General features: G+C 31.3%; 1 protein-coding gene across 5 annotated transcripts in view; it reads right to left on the minus strand.

Moving 5' to 3' along the window:
• The window catches only part of LOC140441595 (diuretic hormone receptor-like), an 890,067-nt gene that overhangs the window by 339,110 nt on the left and 533,354 nt on the right, over positions 1-17,603 (minus strand). For all 5 annotated transcript variants that reach the window (XM_072532430.1, XM_072532429.1, XM_072532431.1 and 2 more), the window contains one exon: positions 13,426-13,454. The gene's annotated coding sequence lies outside the window, so the exon portion shown is untranslated. The remainder of the gene's footprint in view (positions 1-13,425; positions 13,455-17,603) is intronic.

The raw sequence follows: 17,603 nt of genomic DNA on the forward strand, positions 1-17,603 counted from the left end.
TAGAGTATACATTTTGTATAGCTTTGACTGTGCTGAGAGAGTCAGAAAGGACTAGACAACAAGGGATGTTTTTAATTAATGTTGGCTTAACTGAGACGTGTAACTTTCCGCTTCCGATGCCTCACTGTTAATATAATTATGGATTTTTTTTATGGACGTGAATTTACGTTTTATGGATCTTTTCTCTAAATGGGGGTAACTTGACGGAGCATATGGGACAAAGCTGGTAGGTCTGTGGTATATTCTTGAATTGTGGTTATAGGATCTGCTGACCCCATGATATTCATTAGGAGCATGTTAAGTTGATCAACGTTTAAAGGGAAAGGTAAAGGGTGATTTTCAACGAAGTTTTTAGCAGGGTCAAGAAAGAGAGAAAATGAGGAAAAAGCTAACTAATTTTAGCTTTTTTAAATTTTGCTTGGACTTTGGGTGGTGGAAAAATGTTACATTCTTTTGAAGATGGATCTGCTTCAGGTGAAATAATTTCATCAACGTTTCTTTTTGGTTGAATAATTATGTGACTGTCCTCATTTGATGCATCTACTTTGTTCGGTATCTCCGGGATATTAGAAATGGACATTTGTTTATACTGAGAAGGGCTTGTGTCATTGGATGCTTGCACGGATATATTTGTTGCGCTGGATACCCATGCTTCATGGTTTTGGTTGTGGTTTAGTTGAGCTAGTGGTTCGGAACACTGTAAAGCGATGTGTCCTTGCTTCTTGCATCTAAAGCAAACTAGACTGTCTTGACAAAATATTCTATATGTCGTGTTGTCAAAAACAAGAGTAAATGACTCTGGTAGTGTAAGATTGTGAGGACTGATATAGATTTGTCTTCGAAAATTAAGGATGTTATTGTACTCAGGCATAGAAGCACTTAATTTGAGGAAGGTCATGGGGAAGACAGGAACTATGCCGATTTTTTTAACTCATTGATTAGCAAGTCGTGCGGTATTGAAGGACATACGCCGGAGAGCATAAGTCGTTTCACTAGTGTAACTAACCTTCTTGCTCTGACAATTTTACCTTGTATTTCTATTTGACCATGATTATTTATAAAATCGTTCACTATTTGTTTATTGGATAAATACATACTTATGCGATTATTAGATAATCTAGAAGAGAAGATTATATTTTTCGGTTCAATTATATTTCCAAGTTGGAGAAATTAGTCTTGAAGTTTGGTGTTTTCTAAGGCACTAAAGATAATTGCTTGGGACTTTAAAGGAAATTGCACTCTCGACGCTGCCGAAGAGTATGACCGTGATGTGTTTATTTGATTTTGATGGTCTTGCATTGTAGAACTGTTGTGTGATTCCATAATAAACTTTATCGTTTAAACTCGTTAATCGAATTTATTTCGATAAACGTTTGTGAAAAATAAGTCCGACCCTGTACACCTGCTAAAACAGGTATATCGGTCTTTACTAAAAGCGGTTATTTGCTGGTAAAACTGGATTTGTTTATTGACAACAATAATGCTAATTTAACTGAATATTATGTAAAGAGTTTGTATACTTACAGTTTATTTCAATATATCACTAAGATTCACAATTCATAACTTACATTAAACTTTGTTAATGTTAAAAATATTCAAAGCCTACATTGAATACAACATTATAGTTATCGATGCAGAACCGAACTCCCAGGAACAATTATTTGATCTTGCTTTAAAACAGAAGGTAAAAGACCACAAAGTAATGTAAAACAGGTATATATATGTTATTTTATTAAATAAATAAAAACATAACAATACTTTTTTGCTCGGCTTTATACTAGAATGTTATCTTTTTTGTTTTTTTTTTTTTTTCGACAGAACTATTTTTTAGCATGTAATTTAAGTTCCGTATACGTATTCTGGCCCATTCCTATGGTTCTGATCATGATATTTATGATCTGCATATGCTGCAAGTTGAACTGATCAACATTTATATACATAATATAATTTGATTCTGTTGTTTGTTTATCTGTCTGTAACGAAAACCCCAGCGCCACATATCCACAAAGCAACTACTTTCTCTGCAGTAGGTGAAGATCTCTGCAACATGTTGGAATTTTTCGGATTTATTTACCTGAACCTGTGTTTGGTCACGGGCAGCTTTACGTAGCTTTTTCTAGGGTTAGACAGATATGTTTAAAATGGAAATTTTCGTTATCGATACCTACATAGTTGTATTTTTAATGTGATTTATTTATATTGTTTTTGGATATTTTATAAAATTTAAATTTTCTTATTGCACAACCGGTTTTATTTGTTTCTATTACATTAAATGTCGTTCTTGTATTTAAGTCACTTGACAAGATGATGTTTGTTTTTGTGTCCCAGATGACTTTTTCCTTCTCACCTTGTTTCCTGAATTGCTGATATATATTTTAATTTTAATTCTAATTTTAATAATTATTTATTTCAATAATTTATTCTTGCTGTGCTTTTCTAAACATTTTTTACCATGATTGTCTCTTTTGGCTAAGAGTCCTTTTTCACTCTATTACACTCCCCATTTCTCTGCTTCTTGTCTGAGTTGATCCTTTATTTCTAATTTTATTCCTTCTTGTAATACCTTATATTTTTCGTAAAAATTCTCAGTCATGTAACTTTGATCTTTTATTTGTGCTTTTTTCATAGTGTCCATTACTACTTCTAAAGAATATTGAAAGGTCTTACAACTAAATGTGAAATTTTCAGTGATAGGCTGTCACCTTTATCAGCACCTAAATGGAAAACTTATTTAGTATAAATGGTGGAGGTTAACATTTAAAAACCATTTTTAGTTAGCAGTTAGTTAGTTAAAAGTTAACATTTAATTTTTATTGTCTTTTAGTGTTTTGACCTCTGTCGTTCCACCGCGTTATACATTATATATAAATATAAAGTAAACATTTAATGTTTACTATATATACCGGGTGGTCCAATAAGCCGATCTCTCGGCTATATATCAGAAACTATTCATGTTATATCTTTAGGAGAAAAAATTCCTTAGTAAAAGTGGCCAAGAGAAATCGCTGGAAATAACTTTCAAGTTTCTGGGTTAACCGCTAGGGGGCGTAACCTGTGAAGAAAAATTTGAAAACCAGTTTTTTGTAAAATATGCCCAATTATACCAAGTGTTAAATAAGTAAACTAGAAAGAGGCCTAAATTCCGCACAAAACTGTTCAAGTACTTTTTTTTATTTTTTCAAATTAAGTTTGGGGGAGAGTGGGAAAGTATTTGTGGATAAATACCTATAACTTTGGTTTGGATCAACCGATTTTAACGAAATTAGTGTCATTAGAAAAAGTGTGGATGATTTAATTTACATCTACTATATAACAATTGCATTTAGTTTTAATTGTCATGGGTAGAGGATACTTTCGAATAAAAAAAATTAAAATTTGTTTTTCTTCAAAATGTTTAATGGAAACATCTATTTATTGTAAATTATAATGAAACTGGATTAAATTTGTAACAAAATGGCGCAAATCGCATGTTGATAGCTTTTGTCGAACTCGAGATATGAATAAAAAGGCATAAACATAAGTAAGTATAGTATTGACTCACACTGTATTATAAATTAAATTAAAAAATAAGTCAGTAGGTACTTTCAAATTTTTTTATAGCAGAAGAATCTTAAAGTTGATACCTATTTTGACCATTGTTATTTCAAATGATTAAAAATAGTTTTTTCGAAACTAAGTAGGCTACGACAATGAATTTAACGGGGTGTTCATATTGTTTATTTATTGACAGCGTTCAAAACATTGTTAAGAAGTGTTATATTATAATTCGAATTGAAGATTGCACTTTTTTCAATAGATATTAATATTGGTAATATTAGTAATTAATTATTAGTACTAATAATATGTGATGAGTTTATCAAATGCAGAATTGTATGATATGATTGGAGTTTATTTCGAATGCCACCAAAATGCCGCTATTGCCTCACGTATATATTCTGTAAGATATCCTGACAGGAGACATTATGGCAAAGAAGTATTTGAAAGAAAGGCAAGAAACTGGTAGTTTTCATCGTCCTTGATATTTCCTTGAAGATATTTCCTTACAAACAAGAAGAGATATGGTATTACAACATGGCGGCTGTCCTGTGCACTTTTCCAGACGAGTTCAAGATTATTTATTTGCAAGTTATCCAAATAAATGGATTGGAAGGGGAAGTAACATGTCTGGACTTTTATCTGTGGGGAAGATTGAAGGACTTAGTGTACCAAACTCGACCAACCACGCGAGACGATATAAAACAGCGCATTATAAACGCAATAAATAGTATATCAACAGCTGAGATTGAAGCAGTATATTTGTATGATCTTTCACATATTTAATTTTAAGTTATAATAAAGGGTGAGTCAATACTATACTTACTTATGTTTATGCCTTTTTATTCATATCTCGAGTTCGACAAAAGCTATCAACATGCGATTTGCGCCATTTTGTTACAAATTTAATCCAGTTCCATTGTAATTTACAATAAATAGATGCTTCCATTAAACATTTTGAAGAAAAACAAATTTTAATTTTTTCTATTCGAAAGTATCCTCTACCCATGACAATTAAAACTAAATGCAATTGTTTTATAGTAGATGTAAATTAAATCATCCACACTTTTTCTAATGACACTAATTTCGTTAAAATCGGTTGATCCAAACCAAAGTTATAGGTATTTATCCACAAATACTTTCCCACTCTCCCCCACCCTTACTTTGAAAAAATAAAAAAAGGACTTGAACAATTTTGTGCGGAATTTAGGCCTCTTTCTAGTTTACTTATTTAACACTTGGTATAATTTAGCATATTTCACAAAAAACTGGTTTTCAAATTTTTCTTCACAGGTTACGCCCCCTAGCGGTTAATCCAGAAACTTGAAAGTTATTTTCAGCGATTTCTCTTGGCCACTTTTACTAAGGAATTTTTTCTCCTAAAGTTATAACATGAATAGTTTCTGATATACAGCCGAGAGATCGGCTTATTGGACCACCCGGTATATATATATATATATATATATATATATATATATATATATATATATATATATATATATATATATATATATATATATATATATATATATATATTTAGACAGTTTTTATTTTTTATTATTAAAAATGATTTTAAATTTTTACATTAACTACTAAATAGACACATTTTGCCTACACATTTCTGCAAGGCGAAAAAAACGACACTGCGCTACTGGCTTCTGGCTCAGCTCACACTGCTGAAGTGTATGTTGCAAACATCAAGAACAACGCATAAGAAATACCGCATTTACTGCACTTTACCGAAATAAATTTATTTAGGCCTCTCGATATTTCGTATTTGCTAAAATAAAATCTTTAATTAATAATTAATTTTGATATTAGTGTCGTCTTATGCCCTCGAATGATGGATTATTGGGTACATTGTTATTGCATATTAATAATAAAAAATTAAGCATTATGACCAATATCAGTCAAAATACGAAAAAAATAGTTAACGAACTTTCAATGTCCTGCCGAATGAGTTTCCTCATGTTTAACTACTACTCTACCCGACCATATTTTTTCTTAAGAGTGATGAAGTGTCAGCTTTAAGGGACTGTAGAAATTGAGTTACATAGAAACTTTCCCTGGCGTTAACCTCAACAGGATCTGATATATTGTCGGGTGTGCCTTTTCCGTGACACAATTAAGGGTACTCTATAGCATTAAAATAAAAGTACATTGAATTAAAGTAGTAAACGGTTGAGTATTGATTATTCTTCATACGTATGGTTTAGTTACACAAACCTAAAAAAATCTACAGGTTACAATAAAATATACCGGAAATAGGAAAATAATTTCTGGATTATTATGTCTTTTTTTCCTGTTAATTTCAGAAATAAAGTATTTATTACTACTTCCGATCTATCTTCTGAAGGGGAGTGCTAGATGGGAGCACTTACGTTAGTTTACCATTGAAAGAATTTACCGTTTATCAGATAGGATCACATAAAATAAATGAAAAAAGGCGGTATATCATTAAATATTTTACACATTTATAGGTTATGTTATACAAAATAAGTAAAAATTGAAACAACTATATTATATTACAAGAACTATACAAACGATAATTATTCAGTATAAGTTTTGCATAGAAAACTACTCACTAGTATCGTACACACAAGTATTATTGTTCTTTTTACCCGGGAAATTCAGCGATCTTATTTCCATGTGGTATACTCTCGTAGAAATGATGAAAACATGAAGGGATCCGCTGCAAACTTGTCTGTAGGTCATTAACCTTTTTAGATGATATGGGCCGTAATGCTTTACTTACAGGATAAATATCTGTTGCCCAGTTAATTCCTATATCAGAATTTTGATTTAAGTCTATCATATTAAAGTCCTCTTGAAAAGACATTTTTTAAAAGAGAATCTCCAGATCTGACGATCGTACTTGCTGATGAACAAGTTCACTAATGATGAAATCTTCATGATTAGAATTTTTTTTCTATTTATTAACGGAGCAGCATTCTTGTCGAACAGTGATTTGAAATTTTTAAAATCCTTTAACCTCATATCATGGAAAAACATTTGATGGAAAACATAAACACCCATACCAAAAAATATGGTCTAAAACTGAACATCAAAAAGACTAAATTCATGATTGCAACAAAGAAGCTATACACCAATGTGAATTTAACCATAAATAATCAGCCAGTTGAAAGAGTTACGTCCTACAAATATTTAGGGGTTTGCTTCACTGATACTAATGACCAAAAAAGAGAAATCAAGAGGCGAATAAAGATAGCGAGACAATCGTTTGTCAAAATGAAAAAGTTCCTATGCAGTCGGGACATAAATATAAACTTAAGAACGAGAATGTTGAGTTGCTATGTTTTCCCCGTTCTGCTGTACAACATGGAAGCCTGGACACTGAAAAAGATAAACATCAAAAACATTGAGGCAATCGAGATGTGGTGTTACAAGAGAATGTGGAAAATATCATGGACAGAAAGAGTAACAAATCAAGATGTTCTGCTGAAGATGGGGAAGGAATGCGAAGTCATAAAAACCATACAAACGAAAAAACTGGAATATCTGGGCCATATAATGAGAGGAGAAAAGTACTCTCTGCTTAGACTCATAATCCAAGGAAAAATCTCGAGAAAGAGAAATATGGGGCGTAGGAGGATTTCCTGGTTGCGAAATTTAAGGGAGTGGTATGGGTGCAGTTCAATACAGTTGTTCAGAGCTGCAACCAACAAAGTGAAGATTGCTGTGATGGTAGCCAACCTCCGATAGGAGACGGTACTGCAAGAAGAAGAAACCTCATATCGTATACTTCAATTATTCTTCTTCTTCTTCGTGTGCCATATCAGAATTATCCGACCTGGGCGATCACCGTTGTGAAGGCTTCTCGATCTTCTGCAATATGGAATAATTGTCCTGCATTTGATATCTAAGTCTATTCACGATTTTTTTTAAACAAGAAACTTGTTTTCTTCCTACACCTCTACGGCCCTCTATTTTGCCTTTAAGGATCAGTTTTAATATTTGATATCGACTTCCTCTTACTATATGTCCCAGATCAGACATTTTTCGATATTTAACAGTCTTTAGTAGTTCTCTATCTTTGTTGACGCTCCTTAGTAGTTCTTCATTAGTTTTCCTTGCTGTCCAAGGTATCTTGAGCATTCGTCTATGAACCCATATTTCCAATGCTTCAATTTTGTTCATGATCGATACTTTCATCGTCCACACTTTTGCATTATACAAAAGTACGGACCAAACATAGCACTTAACCATTCTTTGTCTTAGTTCTAAACTGAGATGATTATTGCAAAGAAATGACTTCATTTTCACAAAAGTAGTTTTAGCAATGGCTATTCTACGTTTTATTTCTATGTCTGGATCTAGTTGGTCCGTTATCACAGATCCCAAATATGTCATATTGTGAACTTTCGCAACTTGGACTCCGTTTAATTAAAGCTTTGCATCGGGATGTGGGTCACGACTAAACACTAAAAATTTGGTTTTGTTAAAGTTTATTTTAATGCCCATTTCCTCTCCTACCTTGTGAATACGATCAAGCAGAATTTGGAGACCTTCAATATTATCTGACAGAATTAATGTATCGTCTGCAGATCTAATCACATTAAGTAGTTTTCAGTTGATTTTTATTCCATATGGTTGTCTCTTAAGTGTCTTTTTAAATAACTGGTCCGAGTAAACATTGAACAATGTTGGCAACAAAATGCAACCTTGTCTGACTCCTCACGGTATGGAGATTTCATCGGTGTAGTTATCTTCAATTTTTACGGTAGCAGTTTGATTCCAGTACAAATTTTTAATGACACGAATATCCTTGTCATCTATTCCGATATTTTTTAGTATTTGCATTAATTTTACATGCTGTATTTTATCGAATGCCTTTTCTTTGGTCACGGCATTTTTGTAATAGGATGTTAAGTACAAAAAGTGCCTCCTTGGTTCCCATAACATTTCTAAAACCAAATTGGGAATTTTCAAGATCTTCTTCGCATTTGCGTTTAATTCTGTTGTGAAGTATTCTTAGGAAAATTTTAAGAGTGTGGCTCATTAGGCCAATTAATCGATATTCTAAGCATTTTCTAGCATTGTGTTTTTTAAGTATTGCGACAAAGATGGATATGAGCCAATCTGTGGGAATCACTCCGGTGTTATATATTGAATTAAAAAGTCTTACTACTACTTTTATGTTATCATCCTCTATTAGTTTCAGCAACCCAGTTGTTGTATTATCTGGACCATAAGACTTTCTAATTTTAGCACTATTTATAGCGTGTTCTACCTCGCATTTCATAATTTCTGGGCCGTCAGTACAGTTTTGGTAGAATTCAGCAATATTATTCCTGTCATCTTCAAACAACTCATACTTCAATTACATTTTTAAATTTACACAACCTGACAAATTGCTGTCAGTTCCACGGAACCATCATGGTGTTTGTTTTACCAATTTTCTTTTTGGCTCTCTCTATAACAGTGTGGACACCGTCAACCTCCATATGAGTGTGTCCCTTAAATAAAACTTAGTGATTTATATATTTTAAAGTTGGGACACAGCGAATAAGCTACATGTACATAGTAACTATGGTGAAGTTTATGTTTTGGCCGGCACAATTATCTGACCATATTGTAAGTTCTTTAATATTTGAATTTAAGTTAGTTAAAGTCCACCTGAAAATGCACGAAGAAATTTCACTGGCTCCACGGGCATCAACTTTTTCATCCCACATTGCACAATGACTTTTCCTTCTGTTGCGTTAAATACCGTGAGGTTTAATGTTTATAATTTTCTTAAATAAAACGACTGAGTATTTGTCAACAATAAAGCTATTTTTTTAGTATATGTCTTTAAAATGTGTTATATATATTTCAACTATTTATAAGGATTAGAAATTTATCTCAAAGGATTTTTGTTACTGGACGGATCTTCCCTGTATTAATTACGTGATAAACTTATTGATTATTATTTTTTATTTGTAAAAACAGATTACAATAAATAAAGGATGTAAAAACAAAAAAAAACTTTGTTACTACCACAAAAAAAAGGCTTGTGTTTGGAGAGCGCACCGAAGAAGATCAACCCATTGCTGGCCAAACAATTTTTTTATTGACGAGTTTATTTTTTTATTTTTTTCGATAAATGTTTATGTTAATATATCCTTCTTAACGTAATAAACGATTTTTTTTCCCCTATATATTTTTATTGGTCTAACAAAAGTATATAAAAAATTCTGAAATTTTTTTTTAACAAAAACGCATCAGTTAGTTTTTTATATATATAGTTTTGATTGTAGTCTATAAAACATATGAAGACACAAGTGCAAGAAGGGTCTATGTGACATTTTTTTCAAAATATGTTTTTTATATTAAATATAAAGGAAAGGATATTTATGTTTTTTTAAAGTCCTAAAAATTATCAGGTATTAAATTATTGAATAATGTAAAGTTTTTCTATTAAAGCGACATTTTTATCAGACCGCAAACTGTCATCTCTTTGTCTTTTATAACGGATACTCCTAAGGTATAAAATCAAACAAGGCGAACGAATGAGTATTATATATTACGGAGCAAACCTTTTGTTTCGGGGTTGAACCCTTTGAAGAAATAAATGACTGGCATTAGAGCATGCATATTCCGCTAATGAAGATGGAGTGTACGTCTAAATAAAACTTTTATGCAGGCCTGTTCGAAAGAGTTTCGGTTAATTCCTTGCTATTAAGCTGAATTTGGCTATTAAAATCCCTCGAAAAAAAGTAATAAGTTTGCGTGGTGGGCTTAAGAATTAAGAAAAATTGGTCTGGCCCCAGACTTGACCGGCAACGATATTTTTTAGCTACCAGGATTGTTCCGTAAATTGTTGCAACAATATTCTTCTTCTATTTCGCTTTTATATTTCTGCCTTTGGCGTAAGATTGTCAGATCGCAACTTTCTTTTGTAGTTTACCCTGTATACAAATATTTGTCAGTATTTATGTTAACCGACTAAATATCGTAAATCGTAAACCGATTACGAAATAAAAGTGGTTACGACTCTTTAAATACCCTGTCTTGTAATAGTTTTAAACCCCACATTGTAAGAAAAGTGTTATGAGAAGAATCCAAATATGAGAAAATATACAGGGTGGTCCTAAAAAAAGCCGTACAGTAGGCGGTACTGCAGACAAGCGCGGAGTTTCATACTATGTCTTCTATATTTTAAAAATTTAAATAATATATTTAAAGTTAAATATGACATAATTTCTTCTAATTTTTTACTTTTAATTAACGTCTATATTTTGTTACTTATTTTTCGCGCAGTTTTTAATTTCAACTTGCTTAGAGTATATATATGATGACTAGAAACGAATTGATCGAGAGTAGTGAATCGATGTCAAGAACAGCTATTCTTTAACGTTACCCGTGACGACGCCATATTGTGGCGCTAGTTCCGTGACACTCGCCGTAGCATTTTACTGTAGACAAAAAAAAAATATTACAAAACCAGTATAGAAGCTTCGCATCAAAATATATGTTCGCTTTACAAAGAAGTTAATAATCAGCTTGTAGAATACGCCATAATATCCACGCCTGGAGAACACCACTGCCTACATTTTTAAGAAGTTATACCTCTATACGCGCGTTCAACGTTGGAAATTTGTATGGGAGTAAATTGGCAAAACCATTACATATGTAAGATATAGGTAAGAGAGAGACAGAAAATATATTTTTTTCTCTCTTTCTCTCTCGAGAATAAAAATGTTCCTTTTGTAAACATATTTAATATTTTTAATTATTATTATTATTTTATATTAATTCGGTACATATATATTTGGCCAAAGTCTTTTGCAAATAAATATTCTTCCGGGAACTTCTATGATTCGTAATAACCTTTCCATTTTTGGAATACAATAAATAAATAAACACAAACACAAAATACATCCAAAAAACTGACATAATGTTCTTGACAAATAATGACATTGATTAGCCGCCTTATTGCTTAAGGTTTATGGTCGAATGAGTTGAGGCGCGGTATTTAGAACCAAGTCGTGAGTTCGATCCCAATGAGTGAATATATTTTTTTAATTATTGTTCTGATTTTTGTCACTTTGGTTTTAAAAATCAAAAAATGGAGAAATCATAATATATTTTCTAATATTGTTTCGCTAATTTTATATATAATTTAATTTACCAAACTATTTTGTTTATCATTGAATATTTAGTAGATATAGTAGTCATGGGCGTAGAGATGAAAGGGACAAACATAATGATTGTTTTTTTAAATTTCTTTTATGTATATGTTTATATGCATGAAATAAATCTCAAAAAAGGTCAATTTTATTTTTAAATTATGATTTTTGGCATATATATATGATACTAGTGACATCCATCTGGGAATAAAGAGTTATTCTTTTACCGAGAGTTATTTTAATAAGATTTTCACAATTTAGTGGGGATTTTGAAATGGTGCCACAAAGATTAAAAAAATCCATGGATGTAATGATTTATACAAGTGCTTTCAAATAGTATGTTAATTTCTTCATGGCCTCATTTAAAAGTATCTTACAAAATGGCGCCAAGACGCTATTAATAAAACTGAGGCTTAGTTCAGTTACATAAAAATTTAGTAATTCAAGTTTTAAGGTTCAGAAAAGAGTTGTTTGGGTGGGACTTATTTCGTTTTTGAAGTTATACTTTTATACGCGCGTTCGACGTTCGAAATTTGTATAGGAGTGAATCGGCAAAATCATTAAACACGTAAGATATAGGTAAAAGGGAGACAGAAGATATATTTTCTCTCTCTTTCTCTCTCAAGAATTAAAATGTTCTTTTTTGTAAATATATTTAATATTTATTAATATTATTATTATTTTTTTTATTTATATTATTATGGTAAATTAAACATATGGGTAAGTAAGTTATGCATATTGTCATTTTTCAATACTTATGAATGCTTCATTTTAATTTGTATTATATTGAATTATGTTGCAGTGTATTGTATTGTATTTTTATATTAATAACAAAATAAACTATAAATTTTACTGCAGAGTATATGTAAAAAAATTTGTTTGCATACAACTCTTTTCATACATATATGAAAATAAAAATATACATTTTCATCAAAATATTGATTCAATCCTTCATTTACTATATTCCTATTACAGGTCAAATGTTGTTTATATACAGCAAACGATGCACCATATATTTAATTATATTTCTCTTTCTGCTCTATCTTACCTTTAGCATTACATATGTAATGATTGTGCAGATTGGCTTCCATATAAATTTGTAACGACTAACGCGTGTATAGAAGTATAACTTCTACCACACCGGTTTTTTTTTAAATAGCTTTGTTTAATATTTTGTCCTCTAATAGAATTACCGAGGAATGTAGCACTAAAAATTCACACTGTCTATATATATATATATATATATATATATATATATATATATATATATATATATATATATATATATATATATTGATTTATAGTATCAGCAATCGGTCAGGAAATAAATATATTAATAAATAAATTTATTTATATATGCTAAAAAAATTTAAATTTTTATTCTTATAGTTGTAAGTATTAAAATATTCACTTTGTTTACATATAATTATCAATTATTCTAATAAATTTACAGTTTTCTCCTGAAGAAGTCGCAAAATCGTGACGAAATATTGAGATTGAACAAATAGAGTTTTATTTCCTTACCGATTGCTGATACTATAAATCAATATTTAAAACAGTACGGTCGAAAAATAATTTGAAATATTATATATATATATATATATATATATATATATATATATATATATATATATATATATATATATATATATATATATAGGAGTAAGAGTATTAGTAACGATTTATGAATAATTGATATTAATGAACTTCCTTTTTAGGAAATAATATATTTGTTACAATAAGTAATAATTTTACTTACATTCCTCCATTATATTAAACTGACAGCACCTGTAACAAAAAAAAATGTAGGAGCATATTATTTACTTTAAATAATGTCATTATAACATCTAAACTGTTTAATTGGTGTGAACTTAGCCTAAGCAATCGTTGACCTGGCTATATCTAAAATACTGGTTCGAATCGGATGTTTTGGATGCAGCGGATTACTTTTTTCAACCGTGACTGTGTAATTAGTATAATTTATATTTTAAGTTGTATATAATTGATAAATAATGACTTTTGTTTTGACAATGTAGATTTACGGTCATTCCACGCAAACTTTGATATCGGGAATCACTTTTATTCATAGATATGACGAAACTATTTAAATTTTGTAATTATAACTGTCAGGAATCACACGACATAATTAGTTTTTAATAGAATCGCACTTAAAAGTGAGAGTATCAATTATGTAAAGGGTGTTTTTTAGAGGTATAGAACTTTTAGTTATAATAAAACAAAGAGGATTTTTAGAAATTAATATGAAATTATCTTTCTTTGAAAGATAATCTTTTATTATAATTTTATACATTATAACATTATAATTTAAATATGTCCTCCAAGTGATCAATCGTTTCATGCTTAACGGCGTAGACTAGTTCCCTCACATAATTGCACATAAAATAGCCTAACAGTGTTTAATTGCACGACCTTGGAGGCCAATTCTCGGCCCGAAACAATAAACTATGCAGTTACCAAACCTTTCCTTTAATAAATCAATTATGGCACGAGCTGTGTATTACGTTTTGCCGTCTTAATAAAACAACAGCTCCTGCATATCATGGTTTTTCAATTGGGTAATGAAAAAGGCAGTAATCATAGCTCTTTAGGGATCACCATTGATTGTAACGTTCTGGCCAGCATCGTTCTTGAATAAGTACGGTCCAATGATTTCACCAGACCATAAAGCACACCAAACAGTCAGTTTTTCTGGATGTAATGGTCAATATACTTGTGGATATTCTTAACTCTAAATAGGGCCGTTTTGTTTGTTGACATAGCCATTCAACCAAAGGTGAGCTTTATCGCTAAAAAAAAATTCGCTTATGACAATCGGAATCAACGGCAATCTCGTTTTGGACCCACTTACCGCATCCACAAATCTACGCCTTGCTAGTTCATGATCTACCTTCAATTCTTGCGTGATTAAATAAGTTGGATTTTGTAGGCACGCAAATCAAGATCTTTTTGCAAAATCTTCCATAAAGTGGATGGACATGTATCCAACTGCTATGCATGATGGCAAATAGACTAATTTGGGTCTTCCTGCATGCTCCGATCTACAGCAGCAACAACTTCTGTACGCACTGTACGACGTGTCTGTGGATGAATGTTATCATTTAGAGTAACTGTGATGCAAAAACGTTCCATGATTACCCGAATTACTTGCTTTGATGGACTATTATGTTAACCATAAAATGGACGTACTGGGCAATACGTATTTCGAACAGAATCACAATTTTCAAAATAAACTTGTACAATGTGAAAGCGTAGGACGAAGTCTATTCATGCTGAAATGCCAAACTAAACTTAACATAAATCACTTGACAGCTGTCAAAATTGCCGACATTTAAAAAAGTGTTACCAACTTACATTTCTATACCTCTAAAATAAAACACCCCTTATTATCTATCACTAAATCTTCTGAATATTCTAAACATTTTACATACGATCCTTCTATCTGTGGCCAGGACCTTGTTCTATGTAGTCTCTTAGTGGAGTTGCCTTTGGACGCCAGATTCCTGGTCAAAAATTCTTGTTTATTGGATTTCCACATAGATTACTGAAGATTAAAAGACCAGCCTTACTCTGAGATCTTTTGACTTAGACTAATGTGAAATTCTATTTTGTGCGTCACTTTTCTGCTCTGTTGATTTAATGCTTTGATAAATCGACTACTATATAGCGAAAAAAACCGTATCAACAGTAAAAAGTTTCAGTGTTTTCTACAAGATAGGCGATGTGGCTTAGGAGGGTTGCTTGTAAGTTAGTCTGCAAGTTTTACTCGAATGATTCTAGCACTGTGGTAGGAGTTTAAAAACTTTACATATTATTTTAACACACTAATTTGAAATAGTTTTAAAGCTTCCTAACTGTATACCTGTGTGTTAGACCTGATCAAAAGCTTTTTAACGCCAAGAAATGTGCCTTCAAAGAATGTGTTACTTTAGTTCTTCTATGACGTGCACCACGACTTTAGTCAACGTATTTAGAGTTTACCATGCCAGAATTGGCCAGGTCTGAAACCAAATTGATAATTGGGAAGTATGTTGTAGTCAGCTAGAAACTATACTAACTAGCTTTTCCTAAAAAAGTCTCTTGTAAGTCTTGTCTAGAGTGTTTAATAAGATAGAAATCGGTCTAAAAAATTTTTTTGGGAATCATAATTGTAGTTGCTATTTTCCAAGAAGTAAAAAAGTAGCAAAATTGAGAGCAGAATTGGCTTTTCTTGTGATTAGTAGAAATATATTTTGTGGGCGTTCTTTCAAGCATTTTTGTGGATTGTTGTCTTCTGCGCAATAAATAGGATCATTAAATGTATATCTGACTCAGTCTTTGGGTATGTTTTTAAATTAAATATCACAGTTAGCGTTATTTGGAGAAAGTAGTATAGCTTGCAGAGCGTTTATAAATTTGTCCTCTACTCTTACGATGTATTTATTTTGTCTGGTCATAAATTTGTTCCAGATTTTACTACCAGATATTTACCCAACAGCGAAAATAATAGAAGTGAAATGATACAGGTTAATTGTTTTGAACCAGATCAGAGATCGTATTTAATTTGAATTCCAAATTTTTTTCATTTACAGAGGAGGTAGCTTTTCTAATAGATAGTATAAGGATTCTGTCAGGAAGAGCCGGAGACGAAATATCATATTTGGTGATTGGAATTACGATTAAGGTGCCCTTTTGAATACGACTGTCGAACTAAGTTATTCCTTTTTCGACTTGTTTCAACACTAGGAGGTTTGGTGACATGATTGTTCCGCATTAAGGTTTTTTTAATGAATATAATTTTAAATTTTTACAAGATATTGTTTTGAAACTATTTTCTTGTGGCATACTAATATAATTTACTACACTCACTGGGAATAAGAGACAATTCCATTTTTTTTTAAATATTAGTCTGAAGCTATTTTCTTCTAAAACGAGAAGATTTAAGGTTAGTAGATCGAAAACGGAGTATATGTGGTTGGATGAAAGAGAAATGGTTGAGGACATAGACTTACTTGGAAAAAAGAAACTAGGACGAGTAGGAGAATTGAAATACCTTGGCTCCTACACAACAGAAAATGGAACACTAGATCGAGAAATTGCCCACAGGATACATACTGTTTGGTTTTACTAGAAGCGAATGAGCGAGGCACTTTGTAATCGAAAATCAGGAAACGGGTGAAACAAAAGATATACAAGAGTGTGGTGAGACCTGCGTTGGTATACGGCGATGAAGTGCGGCCTATAAAAAAAATTTAAGAAAAGAAGATGGAGGTAGCTAAAATGAAAATATTACGCTTAAAGGATTTAAGAATAAAGAAAGCAATGGTTTTATCATATCCCGCATAGGGATGAAAACTATGTGAAAAGAAGGGTAGAGCTGTTAGAAGGATGTGGAAGGAGAAGTAAAAGAAAACCAAGAAGAAGATATAAAGACTGTGGCAGAGAACTTGAGAGAGAAAGGTTTAGATGAAGAAGACCCGATTGACAGAAATGAGTGGGGACGAAGAGTAAGGACCAGCGACCCTAAAAAGGGAAAAGCTGAGGAAGAAGAAGAAGAAGATCCTGAGGTTATTTTACTATTATGGCAATTTACTATTTTTGTTGGGTATAAGTCACAATTTTACTGTAAAAATGGTTCTTAAATACATTTTTTTTTGTATTTTTAAAAATTCGACCAACAACAGGATTAACGTAGGAGAAGAAAAAGGATTTTAATATAATTTTTGTGGTTACTGTCGATAAAATGATATCATACACCAAAATAATAATGCAGAAATATATTAGATTTTTCGTAACTAACAATTATCAATGGCTTAAAAATTGTCGAATGATTAATTACAAATTCAATAAACTAATTAAATCCACTTCTAATTTTAACTTCACAACAACTACAAGTATAACCTTGTAATGATATAATAAAATGATAATATAAATGTTTAG

This window comes from Diabrotica undecimpunctata, chromosome 5 (genome assembly GCF_040954645.1).
Source record: "Diabrotica undecimpunctata isolate CICGRU chromosome 5, icDiaUnde3, whole genome shotgun sequence".
Classification (NCBI taxonomy): Eukaryota; Metazoa; Arthropoda; class Insecta; order Coleoptera; family Chrysomelidae; genus Diabrotica; species Diabrotica undecimpunctata.